Raw genomic sequence first — 6,260 nt, 5'->3', positions numbered from 1 at the left:
GACTTAGACCTGGACAAGATTGGTAAACATAACCGATCTCAAAACGAGGTGGGAAAATGAAGCCTCCATCAACAGGTGAGGGAAGCCAGGAGTAAGTTGTTTCAGGTGGGGAGAGGAGAAAGGGATTAATTCAATTTAGACATGTAGAATTGGAGATGAGAGTAGAACATGCTAGTGGAGAAGGCCAGATGGCAGTTGGGTTGACAGAATGTTGGATTTGAAAAATCAACTGGTCTACCTCTTTGATCAAGAAATGGGAATACAAGAAGTAACCAGGGAGTGCCCTGGGATACACAGAAGATTTTGGTTCCTTAAGTCTGGCTTACACCGTGGCACGAAATGTAATCATCTGTTCTTTGCTCGCCTATGTGTTCCAGGCACTGTTCTGGGTGTCGGGGTGCAGCAGGCCTGGAGGGACGTAGATGCCTGGATTATTACAAAGGCCTATTGACTGGTCTTCCTGCTTCCACCCTGGCATCCCCTCCATTTTTTTCTCAGACAGTAGCCATTAGGGTTTCTATGTTACTCAGAATAGTCTATGTAAATGGGCTAAATGTAAAAGGAACCTCCTAGATGGTGGTAGAATGCACTCCCTGTGCATCTACATGAGACGGTCCTGGGAAAGTGATCCTGTAAAAAGTCAGATCCCATCACTCTTCTGCTTAGAATGATCCAGGAGCTCCTCTCTCTATTCCCTGAACACATAAGCCACACTCTAGCCTTAGAACCTTTGCATTGGCACTGCCCTCTCCCTAGAAAGCTCTTCTGCCAGATGTCCATCCACAACTCCCTCAAGGCCTTACTCAAATGCCACCATCTCAATGAGGCCTTCTTTGACCTTCTGTTTTAAATGGCAACTCTCTGTATCTTCCCCGCTACATTCCTAATTTCCTATACCCTGCTCTGATTTTTGGGGGGTCCTTATTATTTGTTTCTTTTTAATGTCGTGTGTATTTTAACTTAAAAATTTTGACTGTCTACCCTCATTGGAATAGAAACTAGACAAGGACAGGGGTCTGTGTCCCATCTGTTCACTGCTATAACCCCTGATTAAGAACAGTGCCTGGCACATAGCAGATGCTTAATGAATGAATTACAGTGTAACAGGGTGATTGATAGAATAAAGACATGGACAAAGTGCCGGGAAATTAAAAAGTGGCTCCAATTCCACCTACCTGAGCGTGTCAGGGAAAGTTTCCCAGAAGAGGTGACAATTGAGCTCGGAGTTGAAAGAGAGGTAGGTGGGTCAAGGCAGATGTGGTTGGCTGAATAATGGCCCCCAAAGATATCCAGGTCCTGGGCTTCCCTGGTGGCGCAGTGGTTGAGAGTCCGCCTGCCGATGCAGGGGACACGGGTTCGTGCCTGGGTCCGGGAATATCCCACATGCCGCGGAGCGGCTGGGCCCGTGAGCCATGGCCGCTGGGCCTGCGCATCCGGAGCCTGTGCTCCGCAACGGGAGAGGTCAAAACAGTGAGAGGCCCGTGTACCGCAAAAAATAAAAAATAAAGATATCCAAGTCCTAATCCCTGGAGCCTGTGAATGTTACCTCATAGGATAAAAAAGATTTACAGATGTGATTAAGTATCTTGAGATGGGGAGATTATCCTGTATTATCCTGGTGGACCCTAAATGCAATCACAAGTGTCCTTATAGGAAGTTGATGTAGCAGCAGCAGAAGTCAGTGTGACAAGGAAACAAGGCACTTTGCTGCTGCCTCTGAAGACGTAGGACAGAATCACAAACCAAGGCTGGCAGAGAATGCAGCTCTAGAGGCTGGAAAAGGGAAGGGAACCAGCTCTTCCCAAGAGCTTTCTGAGGGAGAATGGCCTTGCTGACACCTTGACTTTGGTTTAGTGAAACTGATGTCGGACTTCTGAGCCCCAGACCCGTAAGAGAATAAAGATGTGTGTTGTTTTAAGCCACCAAGTTTTGTGGTAATTTGTTACAGAAGGCATAGGAAACTAATATAGCAGGTAAGGGCATCCTAGTAAGAGGGTAAGAGCATGTACAAATCATGAAAGTGGCAGCACACGCAAGATGCCCCTGAGAAGTTTAATGTGTCTGGGTTAGGCAATAGGGCATGGAGAAAGAGGGAGCTGGAGAGATAGCAGGGGCTAGAGTGTGAATCACCGATCAGGACCGGAGGGTTTATCCTCTTGGCTTCAGGGAGTGCTGCTGACAGACAGCCCTTACTGTCAGCCCTCCTCCACTTCTTCTGAAGATAACCGCCTTGTCCAAGCTCACGCCAGCTTCCTGGGGCAGCCTACATCGAATGACTGGTCTGCACAGGAGCATAAAGACTCTGTCCAGCTCACTCTATTTCGGGAGAATTCTGAAGGGTCACCCAGCTTCAGAACCACCCCTCAGGGATTAGCTGAAGATTTGTTGTGATGATTTCTCCTGTGTCCAGTCCCGCCTCCTTCCCTCCCTTCCACAGGTGTTAATTTCAAGATCCTCCCCAACAGACATCCCACATGCTGGTCCTTGCGTCATTCTGCTTCCCTGGGAACACAACCTGCCAATGTGAGCTAAGAGGTCTTTAAGGGAGGGAATAAAAAGTAAGATTGGTTGGGGTGGTGGTGGCGATAACTCAGACTAGGTTGGGAGGAGAGATCAGTTAGGAAACTGGAGCAAAATTCCAGGTGAGAGACAGTGACGTCCTGGATGAGTGTGGAGGCAAAGGGAACTCTGTGTGTGCTCATCAGCTTCTCCATAACAGCCTCATGGAGAGAAGGTCAATATTCCTGGAGAGACCTCATCCACTGCATGGACTTAAAAGAAGTCCTTCCTCATGATATGGCGTAAATCATTGCATTCTTGCCCTTCATTTCTAATCTGACTTTATAGAACGAGTCTGCTTTCTTACCAAAAATATGTCCTCTGTTTCCCTGGTGAGCAATCAGCTTTGGGAAGCAACAGATTTGATCAATCATTCTTCCCCAAACAAGAGGCCCACTGTCCTGGGAAGCCTACCCTAGGAAGTGTTCTTTCCATTTTTCCTTGAATACCTCCAACACCAAGGGCTCATGACCTTGCAAAACAGTATATTCTCACTCTTAGCAGAGATCATTATGTTAAGCCTGAAACTGCCCAGAGCTTTCACTTGGTTCTGGTTCTGAGGCCTGATTATTGGCATCTCTTTATCTCACCTAGCTTGCTCAACAGTAAAATGGAGATAAAAATGCAATCTATCTTATGAGGTTGTGAAAAAAATGTTGAAAGCATACCTGGCACATGGTAAATGCTTAATAAAGGTAGATATTATGGATGTTAGATGTCAATCAAATATATCCCTTCAAAAAGCACTACATGGTACTTCCCTGGTGGCACAGTGGTAAGACTCCATGCTCCCAATGCAGGGGGCCTGGGTTTGATCCCTGGTCAGGGAACTAGATCCCACATGCACACCACAACTAAGGAGCCGGTGAGCCTCAACTAGGGAGCCAGCGAGCCACAGCTAAGACCTGGCGCAACCAAGTAAATAAATATTAAAAAAAAAAAAAAAAAGCACTACATGATGACATGTGGCCTCTTCAGAGGAGAGGGAAAGAGATAGAGTTGTGCTGCCATTGAGTTTTGAGTGGATATGGACAGGGCCTTTTTGAATTAAATGTATGTTAAGCACAGATATGGTGTGCGGACTCTCGTTCAGGACATGTGGAGGGTATAATCAAGGTGTCTCCCAGGGCTTATTTCTGCCTACTTAGAAGAAGAAAGTATTCGCTTTCCATTTACCAAACAGCCGGCTAGCATAATAAGAAGGGATTGATTTTCTCAGCATTCCATTAGCTCGAATCTTTAAAGAGAGCATAATGCACTCCAGTGGGAAGAGGAGTTGCATCATCCGGGAGCAGGAGTGGGATATGGAGAGGAATCTGGCTGGTGTTGCAGCTTTCAAAGGGGATAATCCTACTCTTCTCCACATTTACAGTATATGTTTTCTAAAAAAATTCTTTAAAGTCCGGCAGTTTATACCCACATTTCCGATCCAGACACACGTTTCATAACCAGCTCAGCTGCTGATCAGTTACATAATAACGAGTGATTTTCATAAATCTAAACTTTTGCGCAGAAGAACCCAGTGGAAGAGTCTGCAGGGTGGTGGTTGGGGACAAGTCATCAGCAGTGGTGTCAAAACCCGTTTGATTGATGGCATTAAACACCAGCTGTCTGCACACTATCAAACCACTGGTGGGAGAGAAAGAAAAATCCAGTTAATCCTCTGGTTGTTTTGTCTACCTGGAATTTACACAAGTGAATGTTAGAAACTGGGAGAAGGAAATTCTGCTTTCTGGAGAATTCAGTGATTTTTTTCCCCCATTGAAGAAAGGATGCTTCCTGGAGGTTTTTATAGGAAATATAGTATAACCAGTTGGCAAATGTATAACAACACACAGGGGAGGTGCGGTGGTGGGGTGGGGGAATGGGGTGTCCTGATTTGTAGAAATTGCTCATTTCTGTTGTGTAGATACTTTCACATAGGCTATTTCAAACTATCAACTTGACATCACTGAATGTGATCTTGGGAAGAGATGGCACACCATTTTATAGGGTTTCCACCATCCAGATACAATAGACGTAAACAAACTCAAGAGCATAGATAATAGTGAAATGTAGTAAAATAATTGGGAAGTGGAAATTTTGAGTACTTATTATCTTTTTAAAAATATTTTTATTTAAGTATAAATAATTTATTTTTTTAATTGAAGTATAGTTGATTTACAATGTGTTATTTCAGGTGTATAGCAAAGTGATTCAGTTATACATATATATTATTTTTCATATTCTCTTCCATTATGGTTTATTACAGGATATTGAATATAGCTCCCTGTGCTATACAGATGTCCTTGTTGTTTATCTATTTTATATATACTAGTGTGTATCTGTTAATCCCAAGCTCCTAACTTATCCCTCCCCCAATAATTTAATTTTTAATTATGGCTGTGTTTAACAGCCAGCTCTCAGAATTCCTGAAATTATAACAACTACTAGTTCCTATGAGCCCATACAAGTGGCTCCGGCTCACCATGACCCTTGTGGCACTTGAAGACAAAAGAACACATATTCCTTGGGGATCGGGGATGCAGGCATGTCAGCTTCTCTCAGGTCCAACCCCATGCCTAATCACTCACTCACTCACTCGCTCATTTTCTGTTTATTCAACAAATATCTACTGAGCATGTGTTGGACACTGCAAATCCTGACATGACCAAGAGGAGCTCGACGTGGACAAGGGAGCTGATTCCAGGGGAGTGTAATGAGATATGTGGCAGAGATGGAAACAGGCAAGGCAACAGGAAGGAAGAGTGGGCTCCTGGACTGGAGCCTGGGGGACTACCGGTTTGACCTCTGAGCCATTCTAACACAGTGGATCTTTCCCCTTATTGATACACTCTTCTCCCTCAGCTCCCAGAACACTGCCCTCTCCTGGGTTTCCTGATGCCTTGTTAGGGGCTCTTCCTTAGTCTCCTTTGTTGGCTCCTTCTCACCTCCACGACCTCTAAATATTACAGTGTCCCAGATTCTGGTCCTTGCACTTCTTCTCTTTCCTACCTCCCCTCCTCAATGGTAATTTATCCAGTGTCATGGCTGTAGAGCACCCACTTCCAGCTCTGACCCCTCCTCTAAACTCCAGACTCATCCCTCCAATTGCCCACTTGAAAACCCTACTGGATGGCTTATAGATAAGTCAAACTGACCATGCTGAACCCCTGACCTTCTGTCCTCTAAAACTTGTTCCTCTCCATGCCCCCATCCCAGGAAATGGCAATTATAGACTCCTAGTTGTTCAGGAGCTCAAAACCTGTAAGTCATTCTTGATGGCTCTCTTTCTTTAATCCCCCAAATCCAATCCATTGGCCAAGATTGGGGACTGTACCTTCAAAACACCCAAAATGCAACCACGTCTTAGCACCTCTACCACCTTCACTGTGGACCAAGCCATCATCATCTCTCACCTGGATATTGCAATAGCCTCCTAATAAAATCTCCCAGTTTTCACTATTGTTCACCCCACCCCATCACCTACTGTTGCATTTAAATTCACAGGCTACCATATGATATCATGATTTCTAATACAGGCATACCACAGAGATATTGCGGGTTCAGTTTCAGACCACTGCAATAAAGCAAATATCTCAATTAAGTGATTCACACAAATTATTTTTGTTTCCCAGTGCATACAAAACGTGTGTTAACGTTACACTGTAACCTATTAAGTGTGCAATAGCATTATCTCTAAAAAATGTACATGCCTTAAT

The sequence above is a fragment of the Phocoena phocoena genome, chromosome 4, assembly GCF_963924675.1.
Source record: "Phocoena phocoena chromosome 4, mPhoPho1.1, whole genome shotgun sequence".
Classification (NCBI taxonomy): Eukaryota; Metazoa; Chordata; class Mammalia; order Artiodactyla; family Phocoenidae; genus Phocoena; species Phocoena phocoena.
Note: the sequence above shows the minus strand (reverse complement) of the source record.